Here is a 15,235-nt window from a genome sequence, read left to right on the forward strand (position 1 = left end):
AGTTGCAAGGTCTTTCTCAGCGCCATCTCCTAAGGTCCAACAGTCACACACCCCCATCAAGGATAAAGACAAGGAACAAGGAGCGACGCCAACTTCAGATCGATTTGTTGGGGTAGTCGATATCGATCCCCACGAACCATCAGTCTTGCACCTTCTCGAAGACTATGGATCATCGACAATGAGCGCGCCGTGGGAGGTATTGGCTATCGATGATGTCGGCACATCAGCGCGCACCAATGCAGAAGCGGAGAATCAATTGGCCACTCCGGCCTAGCACATCAGAGCCGTCAACACTATACTGAGGGAAACCCCCTACGATCCTGTTCTGAACGACGATCTCGCGCGTTGGACAGAACGACTACGGGAATCAGTGCCCAACCTCAGCAACGCGTTCGAAGAGGCCGCTGCCGCAGTGCACCCGGAGCAGCCACCAACTGGTGATGCCAATGATGAAGACCCTGAACGAAGGGAATCGCCTCATTGAGCTACCCCTCCACCTCGCGGCACTGGCGATCTCCGAGATCACCTCAACGGCCACCGAGAGGCACGACGCACACAAGACAATGAGAATCGTTCCCGGCGTCATGTCTCTTCACGGCGCCATGATAACGAAGATCGAGGAGACCGCTCAAACGAGGACTGAGACCGTGATAACCGGCACAACCGCCACGATCACAACGATCGCGAACGGCGGGTGCCAGGTGATACTGGTCGAGGACGTCGCCATAATGACGACGATGATGGAGACCGGCGCCGAGACAACAGTGGGAGACGACGACAAGATTCTCGAGATCCAGGCCGACATCCTCGTAATTGTACCCCGGAACCAAGCGACCCATCGTCATCGTCATCATCCTCGTCTTCCTCATCATCAGACACACATCCACGAAGGACACATGATCGCCGACAACCCACCGCCCCCAGCGTTGGGTGTAGAGCTTTCAGTCGTTCCCTGCATGATGTCTGATGGCCTGAGAGATTCCGACCCAGAGCAATAGAAAAGTACGATGGGAGCACCGACCCAGAAGAGTTCCTTCAAGTCTACTCCACAGTACTCTACGCTGCCGGAGCAGACGACAACGCATTGGCGAATTATTTGCCAACTGCGTTAAAAGGCTTTGCACGTTCATGGCTGATGCATCTCCCGCCCTACTCAATCTCTTCGTGGGCAGACCTGTGGCAGCAGTTTGTCGCCAACTTCCAAGGAACCTACAAGCGCCACGCGATCGAAGACGACCTACACACGTTGACACAGAACTCGGGTGAATCCTTGAGGGAATACGTTCGGCGCTTCAACGAGTGCAGAAATACAATCCCCGAAATCACCGACGCTTCTGTAATTCGCGCCTTCAAATCCGGTGTCAGAGATCGCTATACTACCCAGGAGTTGGCGACAAGACGCATCACAACTACTCGGAAATTGTTCGAGATTGTTGAGCGATGCGCCCACGCAGATGATGCGCTAAGACGCAAGAATGATAAGCCGAAGACCGGGTGAGAGAAGAAACCAGCCACGGACGCACCTGAGTCAAGCAAGAAGAAAAATCGCAAATATGGGAAAAGGAAAGCTCAAGCGGAAGTCCTCGTAGCAGAATACGCGAACCCTCCCAAGCGCCCAGACCCACAGAGTAGCGACACAAAGAAAGCATGGTGCCCCATACACAAGACGGACATACATTCTTTGGAAGATTGCCTTGTTTTCAAAAAATCGCTCGAGAAGCACATTGCATTTGAAAAAGGCAAGCGAGTACGCGTGGTCGAAAAGGATACAGAGGCGGCTCCCCAGGAATCGGATTCAGCATATCCAGACTCTGACCTCCACATTACACACATCTTCGGAGGTTCCACAACGTACTCCTCAAAGCGAGAATACAAGAAAGTGGAACGCGAAGTCTGTTCGACATGATGTCACTGAATTCGATACAGCTTACAATGCCATCATCGGGAGAACTGCAGTTGCGAAGTTTATGGCCGCATCTCACTACGCGTATCAAGTGCTCAAGATGCCGGGACCGAAGGGAACAATCACTATTCAAGGGAACGCAAAGCTGGCGGTGCAATGTGACAAACGGAGCCTCGACATGGTTGAGCAAATGCCCAGCCCACCCGCCACAACTGTGCCACCCAAGAAAGTGAGCAAGACAAATAAGACGCCGAAACCGGACGGTGCAATCAAGATCGTTCCACTCTCCAGTGCCAACCCCGACAAGACCGTCAAGATCGGGGCGACACTAAGCGAGAAATAGGAACTCGCGCTCATCACCTTCCTCCGCGACAATGCCGACGTGTTTGCTTGGCAGCCGTCCGACATGCCGGGGGTCCCTAGAGAGGTGATTGAGCACAAACTCATGGTGCGACCCGATGCCAAGCTAGTAAAGCAAAGACTGCGGAAATTTGCACCAGACCGAAAACAAGCCATACGAGAAGAGCTCAACAAACTTCTCAAAGCTGGCTTCATCAGAGAAGTACTTCATCCAGAGTGGCTAGCCAATCCAGTCATGGTACGGAAGGCCAACGGAAAATGGAGAATGTGCGTCGACTTCACCGACCTCAACAAGGCGTGTCCCAAGGATCACTTCCCTCTTCCGCGAATAGATCAACTGGTGGACTCTACAGCCGGCTGTGAGCTGTTGAGCTTTCTCGACGCTTACTCCGGCTACCACCAAATCAGCATGGCAAAAGAGGACGAAGAGAAGACAACATTCATCATGCCATTCGGGGTATTTTGCTATGTTAAGATGTCGTTCGGATTGATAACAGCAGGGAATACTTTCCAGCGCACGGTCCAGGGCGCACTTAGCGACCAGCTCAGCAACAATGTCGAGGCATACGTCGACGACATCGTTGTCAAGACCAATACAAACGACTCATTGATTGACGATCTGCGGGAAACGTTAGACAACTTCCGACGATATCGCCTCATGCTCAATCCAGAGAAGTGCACGTTCGGAGTACCGTCGGGCAAGCTGCTCGGATTCCTTGTCTCTGGCAGAGGAATAGAAGCAAATCCCGAGAAGATCAAAGCAATCGAGAACATGAAGTCGCCCACAAGACTCAAGGAAGTACAAAAGCTAACCGGATGCATGGCAGCACTGAGCAGGTTCGTCGCTAGGATGGGAGAACGAGGGCAACCTTTCTTCGCTCTGCTCAAGAAGCAAGACAAATTTGTATGAAAACAGGAAGCCGAAGAGGCATTCGTTGCACTCAAGCGCTACCTATCAAACCCCCCTATACTTGTTGCTCCCCAACCTAATGAAGAATTATTCCTCTATATTGCCGCCATACCATATTCCGTTAGCACCGTCATTGTTGTCGAGAGAGAGAAAGTACAACGACCAGTCTATTACGTCAGCGAAGCTCTCCACGACGCAAAGACAAGATATCCACAGATTCAAAAGCTGCTCTACGCGGTCATCATGACATCAAGGAAGCTACGCCACTACTTTCAAGCCCACAGAGTCACAGTTGTTTCCTCCTTCCCTCTCGGTGAAGTTAAGAGAAACAAAGACGTTGTTGGCCGCATTGCAAAATGGGTAGTCGAGCTGAGCCAATTTGATGTCCACTTTGTGCCACGAACAGCCATCAAGTCCCAGGTACTCGCTGACTTCGTAGCCGATTGGACTATGCCTGACAATAAATTAGACAACCAAGTCGACAATGAAACGTGGACAATGGCGTTCGATGGTGCACTCAACAGCCAAGGAGCAGGGGCAAGATTTATCTTGACGTCTCCTTCCGGAGATCAATTCAAGCACGCAATCCACCTCAACTTCAGGGCGACCAATAACACAGCCGAATACGAGGGACTACTCGCCGGGATAAGAGCTGTAGCCGCACTTGGGGTCAAGCGACTAATCGTGAAAGGGGACTCTGAGCTAGTCGCGAACCAGGTGCACAAAGATTATAAATGCTCTAACCCCGAGTTATCCAAGTATCTCGCAGAAGTCAGGAAGCTAGAGAAAAGGTTCGATGGGATCGAGGTCCGACACGTCTACCGCAAGGACAACATCGAGCCAGATGACCTAGCACGACGTGCATCCAGACGAGAACCGCTCGAGCCCGGCACTTTTCTGGACATCCTGACGAAGCCATCAGTAAAAGAGGTTAGCGGCGAAGTTAGCCCGGCCGCCCCCGAGATTAGCTCGGAGGCCACAAAGGTAGAACGCGCCGTTGCCGATATCGAGACCACAGATGACTGGCGCATCCCACTAATCAAATTCATCAACAGTGAGGAGTTGCCCGAGGACGATACAGAGGCCGAGATAATAACCCGTAAAGCAAAAATTTACTGTATGGTCGGCAACGATCTATACAAGAAAGCGCCAAATGGGGTACTTCACAAATGCGTCTCGTCCGACGACGGCAGACACCTCCTCCTTGATATACATGAAGGCATCTGTCCTTGCGACATGGTCACACGCCGCTGATTGGACATTGGTCGGGAAAGCTTTTCGACAAGGGTTTTTCTGGCCAACCGCCCTCAAAGATGCATGCGACATGGTCCAGCGATGTGAAGCCTGTCAATTCCACAGTAAACACACAAAGCTACCCACGCAAGCGCTCCAAACTATCCCTCTTACTTGGCCGTTCTCGTGCTAGGGGCTAGATATACTCTGGCCATTCCCACGAGGACAGGACGGCTACAGGTTCCTATTCGTGGCGATAGACAAATTCACTAAGTGGATCGAAGCAGTACCCACGGGGGAAATCAAGGCCGACAACGCCATTAAATTCATCAAGGGGATATTCTGCAGATACGGACTACCGCACCGCATCATAACCGTCAACGGCTCCCAGTTCATCAGCGCCGATTTCCAGGATTACTGCATCGGGCTGGGAGTCAAGATATGCTTCGCCTCGGTCTCTCACCCTCACAGCAACGGACAAGTCGAGAGGGCAAACGGCATAGTACTACAAGGGATCAAAACCGACGTCTACGACAGGCTCATGTCACATGACAAAAAATGGGTCGAAGAACTCTCATCAGTACTATGGGCCGTACGCACCACACCGACAATGTCTAACAAGGAAACACCCTTCTTCCTCGTGTACGGCTCCGAGGCCATGCTCCCCAGCGAGCTACGACATCAGAGTACACGAGTACAGAAGCACTCCAATGAGGACCAAGAGGAGCAGCGAAACGTCGATGTAAATCTACTCGAGGAACATCGCGAACGAGTTGCCGTCCGAGCAGCCAGCTATCAACAGGCCCTCCGTTGTTACCACGAGAAGCGCATCCGAGCACGCATACTTTCGATCGGCGACTACGTCCTCCGACGGGTTCAAAGCCAAGCACGGCGAAAAAAGCTCTCACCCAAATGGGAAGGACCTTACACGATCACACAAGTCTTGCGGCCAGGCGCATTCAAAATTGCAGATGGTGATGGTCGCGAGTTGGCAAATTCTTGGAACATTGACCAACTACGTAAATTCTATGTACGAGTAAATATCATCCATACCTGTAAGACACCTTACAGTATCAATAAAGCCTATTCTTAGGCCCACATTACAATCAAAGTGTTCCTGCCCGATGATCCCTTACCCAGATGACACCTAGCGTTGAAACCTATCCTCACGTCCCTTTATGCCGTCTCGACAAGGCCTCCGAGGAACCTAAGGGATCTTCGGCTGGGGATGCCCAGAGCCGATAAGGCCTTGTCAGATCCTGTAGAGACGAAAGACCATGTAAGATCTGGTCGTGTAAGAGTTCTCGCCGTGCGTATTAACCAAGCCGCGAAATCGAAAATTAACTTTCCAGCTTCACGGCTGGGGGCTAGGATCAGAGCTTATTCAACCAAGGCAGGTCAAAGGTCCAAGAGCCTTATCCTCTGAGAAAATTCCTCCCACGACAAGGCTGGGGGCTAGGGAGAGTGTACGACTCAAACGACTGACTAAAGTCGTGAACTGAGAACACACTCTTACACACGACATCCGGAGTAAGAAAGATTTGTTAAGATAGATTTCTTCTCTATTTCACAAAATACTCCTTACAATTTTTTACACAAGTCTAAAGCTATAATACACTTTTTCCTAAGATATCTATCACAGGGTATGAAGACTACCAAGAAGGCCAACGCCAGTCCATAGACTGGAAGACCTTCTCCGCCAATGGCGCCATCGACCTCGCCAGGTGATCTATCTCCGTCGGAGTCCTCCGAGAACGAGCAAAACCCTCACGGAGAAAATCGAGGTCCAGGCACGGGCGATGATCTCGTAGGCAAGCCAACACGTGCCCTCCGGCATATCGGCTCGATCGATGACACTCCTGCTTCAAGGCCTCGTCGATACGTTTGCCGATGCCATCGAGTTGAGCACAGGCCCCGTTCAGCCACGAGATGTATCCGGCCGCCGACCCCTCGGGATCCCCACGGGGTACTCGGAGCTCTTTACAAACCTTGGCCATGGATGTGCAGCAACTCTTCAAGTACGAGTTGAACCACACCTCATGACCTCGGAGCGTTTCCACAGCCTGCTCTTTCTTCACTGCAAGCATGGTTCTCTCAAGTTCCACTACTTCAAATTTTGTCTTGCAATATTGGATACGACGATCTTGGCCAGCAAGAGCACTCTCGAGATCTGCTCAATGTGGGAACAACCAAGTCAAGCTACATGCCTCTTTCGAGGACATAGCTGATCTAGTCGGAGGAGCAAAAAGGATGAATAGACCACTAACCTAAGGAAGTCGTCGCCATCCCCGTCCCCGTAGCTAGGATCTGGTCTACATTGTCTGGCGATGCATGTGGTTCAAACGCGAGAGCCGGAATGATCGCCGGTGACTCAGGCTGCCTGCGCTGCTGGACATCCTCGTCATCAACATCTCTACAAGGGACAAAAAGTACTCAAGATCAAAATGCAAGAGAAAGCTAGGATAATGACTGCACGCACAAAGGCAGTTGAAATCCATTAAAGTTTTACACAGCATGTCTAAGGAGTATAAGAGATCCTACTCTTCAAAAAGGGGGAGAACAGATTCCCCCAGATCACCGACTTCTTCCATCACCTCCTTACGCGTGTCGCTAGCCGCCCCTTGATCCAAGATCTCGCGCAGATCGAGTTCAGGATGCGCCAGCCTCACACACGCAAGGACGTGGCACGCCCCAGTGTAGATCCCGTTGGACGTCTCCTCCCCGATCCTAGCCGCATGCTTGGAGGGGATCTCCTCCATCGCCGCCGCCAGCTCCGCGAGAGAAGATGTCAGCGAGAACTCATCGGGATTCGCCGGGATGGTAGACTTGAAGCCGCACTCCCCGGCGAGCTGGTGCAGACCAGTATAGGTGACCCGCAACGAGCCACGGATTTCCGACAGATTGTTCCCGAGCTCCGACATGCGGTGCTCGAGCCCCTGCCGCTGTCGCTCGTTGCCGGCCACCAACTCCCTCATCTTCTTGAGGTCTTCACGAGCCTCCGCCAACTCGTGTGCCAGCCGGTCATCGCGCTCGTTCGTTGACGCCGCCGCCGACCTTGCCTCCGCCATCTCGCGACCAATGCCGCGAGCACCAGCTTCGAGGAGGCGCCCCATTTCGACCTGGAGCTCCTCCCAGGTGAGGACGGCAGCCGGTGGACCACGACCAGCCGCGAGATCACTGGCTGGGCCGCTTGGTGTCGCTTCGCGGCTCCCGGGTGCAAGCACGACATCCGTCGAGGCCACAGCGGGAGACGCGCCGGAAGTCCCTCCAGACTCATCTTGCACCGCCTTCGCCCGCGCCGCCCTATGAGACAGCCATGGTTCAGATAACGCTCGGACAAAATCATGAAAACTTAAACTCATCCACTTACTTCTCGCCAAGTGTCACAAGTTGTTGTCGTCGTGGAGGCGGGGGAGACTCGTCCGAGGCCTGAAAAACGGTTGATGCGAGGTAAGGCGAAATTTTTCTGGCTGTATGATCAGACAACAGGATAGCTTACCGAGGGGGTAGATGCCTTGCGACGATGTCCGCTTATAGAGGAGAACTTCCTCCCCTTTGTTGGAACATTGCCACCACTCGTGGTAGCAACAGCAGCAGCATCGGATGCCTCCTTGGTGACCTTTTCTTTCAGTGACGCCGCCACCTGATGGTCCGCGAGCGGCCCGATGATATCAGTCAGAGGAAGAGCCTACGCTTAATCAAGTCACAAAGCGATCTCGGAAGGGAAATGCAGAATGACTATTGAGTACACTTACATTGATGGCAGTGTCACGTTCGGCCGCCCCCTTCTCACAAAGGGGAACGGGGATGTTACTCGCCGTTGTCGGGCCATTGATCATCACTTGGCTGACACGACGTCCCACGGTTTCACTGTTCAGACCTGTGAATCGAGAACCAAATTTCGATAAATCAGGAGGAACGTGAACACGAGCATGTCAGGATAAATGCAAGAAAGATACCCCGAGGAGAAACCCGGGTCGTGTCCTCCGGTCCGGAATAGTAAAAGGCTGGATGGACTCGAGCCTGGAGCGGCTGGATCTGTCTACCAACGAAGTCTGCAGTGACTTCATACCCTGACAAGCCTCGTACTCGGAGATCATCGACAATATCGATGAACGACTGAAGAGAAGGGGTCAAAGGGGGCTTTGCGGTCCAAGACGAAATTTTGTCCGATTGTTCCTCAGGAACAACGAAGACAGGGTCCGAATCTTCGATCTGAAGGTAGAACCACCTCGTCCACCATTTGCTGTGAGAGGAAGGGCACTGGAAGGGGATATAACGTGACTTCAGGCCATCGCGAAGTCGGAACCCGACGCATCCAGACACCCTGTTGGACTCCATCCAACGCAGCTCGTAGTAGAAACGAAAGAGATCGAGAAAGGGCTCTACCCCAATGTAGGCCTCACAAAGATGAGAAAAGATACTAAGGAAGGCGATAGAATTGGGGTTCAGATGGAGCAGAGAAAGACCGTAGAAGTTCAAAACCAAGAGAAGAAATTCGGAAGGCGGAGGGAGAAAACCGTGGAGAATGTAGTCTTCGACCGCAACCATGCGACCTAAGACGGGCTGGGGATCAGTAACTCCTGCTTCCCTTTCCATGGTTCCACGACCGGGAAGGGCGCCGTCTTTCTGAAGCTTCTTCAGCGATGCGCTGGTGGAGGATGATTTGCCAAGATCCATCGTCGATCGGAGATCGCCAGAGAAAGGGCTCAGGTCAACGAACTAGGGTTTCTTGTGGGAGTGGGGAGGACGAAGAGCGCTTGCAGGCGGGGTGTTTTCTTCACAATAAGCGGACTTCAAAATGGATCCCCAAAATTCCTTTAAATAGACGCACTACAGACGGTGCGAATTCAAAGGAAAGGGGAGGGATGGTCGCCGGAGATTTCTGGGTCCGTTACGCGCGGCAGTTTTTGGACTTCAGTTTAAATTCACTCGTGACCGTTGGGCTTCACATGGTATTCTCGACTAGGTCCTGTCTCTACGGTCCTGTCTCTACGATCCTCCCACCGGGAATGACAACGGTCTCGACACAAGAAGTCGCGAATGGTTACATGAGTTCATTTAAGCAGAAGTCGGGGGCTACTGTCAGGGTTACGGGTTAGGTATACCCTTTACCCTTCGATATACGTCACATATCGGTATGGCATACCCACGCGCATACGGATACTTTCTGCATACACTAAGGAAATCCTTTACGGAGTCTACGGATGGAAAGAGTCCTACTCGGACAAGACTGGGTCGTCAATGTATCGTGTAGGGTCTGATGTCTCCGATTTCTACTTGGAAACCGCCTGACCTGCGAGCATCGAATCTCAGAGCCAACACAACCCTCACAGCCTACAAAGTCGGAGCCTGCAAGGAGTCAAATCGCCAGGGATCTAGTCGAACCAACTCGACTACGATTTCGCCGGATCCGTCAAGTTCCATTGTTCCCTTTATAACCTGTGTTTTCCATCGTATAATCCCACATCAACTGGATTAGGGCTATTACCTATCAAGGGGCCTGAACCAGTATAATCTTCGTCTTTTGTCTGCTTGATGTCGTATTACGTAGATCCTTGTACGAACGTACCCCAATACCCTCTATATCCGGTCTACGGGTATCACCCGTCGACACCCTGTAGTCCCGGTTTTCAAACCGGGACTACCAATCCGGGAGTAAAGATCCATTTTTACCGGGAGTAAAGATCCATTTCCAACCGGGACTAAAGATAGAGCTAGGCTAGCTAGATCCGGTTGCTCCATTATTATTTTCTTTTCTTCATTATATTGATTTCACCCCATCCCTATCCCAAAATCCCAAATAAATTATCCCCAAATCCTCAAATCCTCAACTCTCCAAATCGATACATCACAGATACATCACAAATTTTACAAAGTTCATCACAGATACATCACATTCACATCACACACAAATCAAATACACAGATCTGAATCACAAATTTTAAAAGGAAGAAAAAAAAAGCCCATTGCCGCTGCCGTGCCGGCCGCCGGCGCACCGCCCGCCGCGAGGCTGCCCGGCCCTCCGCCGCGCCGCCCCCAACCGCCGCGCCGGCCGCCGGCGTTGTCGGGTCCCGAAACTAATGATTCCGAAACCGACATGTTTAGACTGTATCAAACCCTAGATTAGTAAATTGATACAGGTTCAACAATCTGGATCTTCATTGCATACATTTGAATAAGGCTCCAAAGGATATATTATTACAAAATATATGGGTATTTACAAACTTGTGGCTAACTAATACAGCAGAAGCTATAGAATGACTTAACTCTAATGTTTGGCTATAGACTTGTACCATCTATCTAATCTAGACTTGAGAATTAGGTTGAAATGAAACTAACTTATATGATTGAACTCCCGGCTTCGGCACAAACTCCAAAATGACTCTGAAAAAGGTGGGGTTGAAGCAAGGGTGAGTACAACGTACTCAGCAAGCTATTATATTCAATATGAATGTATGAAATAGTAGCATTTGAGTAGGGCTAGATTTAATTGCAGAAAGCAGAGGATGTAGAAGAAGAAAGCCTGTAATGACTTTAATGCAACAGTATTTAGTAAAATCTTGAATTAGGTTTCTAACCAAATACCATATGAGTCCCGCTACTCAATTCCGTGAGCACGGCTATTCGAATAGTTTCATGAATGTCCTACTGCAGTAGATGTACGCTTTACCCGCAGTCCACGACTTGCCAATATTCATTAGCTTAGTCATGGCCTAGTATTAGGTTACTAACAATAGTGGCACCTGTTCCATGAACTCTAGTCCCCATGCGCTCTGAATGTAACGTTATCAGCAGCGAGAGGAGTTCTGGCGTTCCTGGGGTCTTTAGAGAAAACTGATTGTATGACACTATGTCATCGCAATCAGGGTTCACAAACAGACTAGTCATCATAATTTATCTCAAATATTTACCTGCGCCTCGGTAAATATTACAATCGCCCTTCGCGGCGTAAATTTGCCTCCTGCGCGAGGACTTACAAAAGGAACCACTGTACAGAGGTACCACATTGTTAATTAACATAATATCTAGGTCTGTCCCCATTCTAGAAACTGCGGTCGTACTCGTTCGTTCTTCACAAGTACTTGGGCAGTCTTATGTCGGTTGGAACAGTACTAGCCACTCGGAAATCAACCATTTTCTACCGTACTGTTCCAATCTAAGTTCATTATATTTTATGCAGTCTAACTAGGCATGGCTAAGCAAAAGCTAGCATATCTGGTTTGCTATATTCAGGTTATGCATTCGAAATCATGAATGACTAATGCATAGAATAAACATATAGAATATAGGGCATTTATGCTCAAAGGATAGGAATAATAACTTGCCTTGCTCCAACGCAAATAAATCCGAGATAGGCAACCTGATTATCTGATCCTCGAAATACCATAGGTTGCCATCCAAAATAAAATAGACTCTACTAAGAAAGACGAAGAACCAAATTCAATAAAAATCATGAAATAGCAAGAAAACAATGAAGAGCGAGAAAGGCTGGGTTTGGGGGTATAAATATCTCCTTTTTATTGGGTATAGGGATTGTTGGGCTAATATTTCATGTATGGTTTCTAAAGGGTTGGAGGCTAAGGTAGAAAGGGGATCAAGCAACTAATGTCGCTTATATTTCATTTGTGGGCCTTGGTTGCTTGGAGAGTAAGGGATATAGCTAGTTAAGTATGTGGCTAGTATTAGCTGGTGGTAGGTTTAGGTAGTATAATATCTGGGTTTGGTTATAGTTAAGCCGATTGTGGATAGGGCAGCATATCGGCTAGGCTCTATAGTTTATGTATAGGTTCTGGTAGGTAGAGAGTAGGTGGCAGAGAGTATGCTCGATGGGTGGGTATGGAATTTGGATGATGACTGGAATTAAATTAGGAAGGCATCGGCTAGGGTTTGGTTGTTTGCTAGTCGTTGCTAAAGTTGGGCAGTATAACGGCTAGATTTGGTATCTTCTCTAGCCGGTGTCAACAGAAAGGATAAGGACTAGAGGAATAGGAGATTTGTGTAGGTTTAGTGGGGTGGAAGTGTTACTCCGACAACCATGAGTGGCGACGGAGCGGCTAGGATCACACAGAGCCAGAGAGCTAACTGTGCGGCGTGCTATGAAGGTCGAGGGAATAGTGAAGCTCCGACCGTTATACGTATGAAGGCGTGGGGTGCCAGGAACAACACTTCGACCTTGGGTTTGGGTTTTGCCGGACTTTACAACCAACGGTTTGATGTCGGGGCCTAGGTGACCGCAAACGTCTCCATGAAAGGCGTAAAGTTCCAACCGGCAGCTTTTTAGTGGCTAAAAGATATTTTGGGTTAAAAGGAAATGCTTGAAAAGGCAATTATAAATTTAAACGGTATTTGAATAAATTCAAATAAAATTATAAAATAGCAAATTGGGTATCAACATATAGATTTTGAATTTAGATGAATTTAGGTGCAAGTTTCATCGGAATCGGATCTACAGTTTAACGATATGGGCTTCTAAAGATTGAGTTTTGAATTAAATAGGAAAATTATGAAAGTGAACTGTCCAGGGGCCCACCTGTCAGTCTTTCTTTTTCTTTTTCTTCTCCTTCTTCTTCCTCCCGTCTTCTTTCTTCTCCTCTTCTGTTGGCAGCGAGAGAGGGAGAAGAGAGGACGAGCGGGGCGCCGGCCCTCCGGTGGCCAAAACACGGCGACGCCGGTGGCATAACGTGTTCCCCGTCGACGCGCATCCGGGTACAGCAGAGGTCAGCAGTGGAAGTGAGAGATGAAGCCGGAACGGCGGCGGCAAGAGCTTGCTCCGGCCGGTAAAAGAAGTGGCTATAGTGGCTTATAGGACGGCTAAGGGAGAATGGACACTAGAAAAATGGGTTCACCTCATCGAGGCAAGCCCGGTGGCGCGAGGGTTTGGCCGGCAATGCTCCGGTGAGGGAGATCGGCAATAGCCGGTGGTGGCTGCCATGGTAGAAGAGAGAGAGCTTGGTTTGTGGGGGAGAAAAGGAAAGGTTTGCCGTCTATTTATAGGGGTCGAGGGTGGTGGAGAGAGGCGGTTCGGAGGAGAAGGTCGACGAAGACACGGCTGCGGCGACGTGGAGAAGACAGCACGTCGCCGATTTCTTAGCGACGACGGTTGGCGGCGGCGTGCGCCGTGCACGGCACGCGCACCTGGAGGAAGGCGGCTCGGCTGAATTGGGCCGGTCTGGGCCGAAGGAAGAGAGGGAGAATTCGGCCCAAATGAATAGAAAGGCTTTCTAATTTGTGTAGGGAATTGAGGGATGGAGTTTGAATCTAAATTAATATTTGGAAGAAATTTAAGTGGCTAACCTTTGAGATGAATTTATTTTGGAGATAATTTTCAAAGAGAGATTTCCTAATTATTTGAGTGCAATATTTTAGAAGTAGTATATAATGGAATTTATTTGATGCACTCAAATGAAAGGGTGAGGGATATATGAATAAAATTTAATATGTAAATAGGAAAGTGGGAAAAAGATAATTGGAGAAGGATAAATAGGGTTTTAGCCTCAAAATATATGGCATGGATTTCAAAGAATTGTTTGAGGCTAATAGGAAATTTGGATGACAAAGATATAATCTATTTTCTTAGCACAAGAGCAATTATTCACAATATTCGTAATAATTTTATTCTTGTGCCGAGAAGGAAATCAAGCCACAGAAATTAAATTAGTGGCTAGATCAAAAGGAGGAATTTGGATATTTGGATTGAGAATCAAAGGATAGGTTTAAAATCAAAGGATGGATTAACAAGTAATTCTAATGAGATTGGAATTATTTTGGTTTAGGTTCAAGGGCAAAATTGGGAATGTTTCTTGGACCACAATTCATAATAATAATAAAAAGGGGTTTTAAAACAAAATTGAATAAAAGAATTCTAGTCAAAAGAAGGTTTTGAACCAAATCAAGAAATACCTCAATTTAACCAAAATATATTTTTAAATGAAAAACACAAAAGAGATCAAATACCATAGAGGCTTTTATACAAGTCAGTTTTAGGAGGTCCCACTAATTATACTTTCCTAGGTTTAGAAGGTTATTAAGAATATAAGAATCAACATGATGCAAAATTAGAAAATGGCTAATTTTTGGGATGTTACAGGCGCGCCGCCCGCCGCGAGGCCGCCCGGCCCTCCGCCGTGCCGCCCCCAGCCGGCGCGCCGCCCGCCGCGAGGCCGTCCGGCCCTCCGCCGCACCGCCTAGCGCCGCGCCGCCCGCGAGGCCACCAGGCCCTCCGCCCGCCGGCGCTCGTAGAGGAGAAAGAGGAAAAGCTCGTAGAGGAGAAAGAGGAAAAGGAGGAGAGGAGTTAGAGGAGAGAAGTTAAAAGGAGAGGAGGAAGAGGAAGAGATATGGAGGAGGAAGAGATAAGGCCAGGGAGGAGATAGAATATATTAACTGCTCCTCCTCCTCCTCCTCGATCTAGCCTCGTACTCTCCGCCACCCATGTTGCGCATGCCAATCTTTTATTCTGGTTGGTGTTACCAACCGGGACTAAAGATAGATTTTTAGTTCTGGTTGGTAATACCAACCGGGACTAAAGATAATAGAGATCTTTTGTTCCGGTCGGTGTCACCAACCGGGACTAAAAATAGATCACCAACCGGAACTAAAGATAAAAAAAAAACTCTAACCTTTTGAACCGGGACTGAAGATATTTTTAGTCCCGGTTTTTATTGCAACTGGGACTATTGTGTATTTTGGCCGACCGACCAAAGATGGTTTCTCCACCAGTGTCATTACAGAAGAACAAGTACAATGGAGCAGATCAAGCTAATAATGCAAGCATGAATAGGAGGCATTGTGGGCCTAGTGTCCCAACCTTTTTTCTTCATAGAATTCAT

General features: G+C 49.2%; 1 long non-coding RNA gene across 1 annotated transcript; it reads right to left on the reverse strand.

Moving 5' to 3' along the window:
* Nucleotides 1-10,233: 10,233 nt before the first annotated feature.
* LOC136353865 (uncharacterized) lies at nucleotides 10,234-13,368 on the reverse strand. The gene is made up of 2 exons (XR_010737341.1): nucleotides 12,940-13,368; nucleotides 10,234-10,793 (listed from the first exon to the last, which is right to left on the reverse strand). It is a non-coding gene; the product is annotated as an uncharacterized lncRNA (long non-coding RNA).
* Nucleotides 13,369-15,235: the final 1,867 nt, after the last annotated feature.

Source organism: Oryza sativa, chromosome 11 (genome assembly GCF_034140825.1).
Source record: "Oryza sativa Japonica Group chromosome 11, ASM3414082v1".
Taxonomy (NCBI): Eukaryota; Viridiplantae; Streptophyta; class Magnoliopsida; order Poales; family Poaceae; genus Oryza; species Oryza sativa.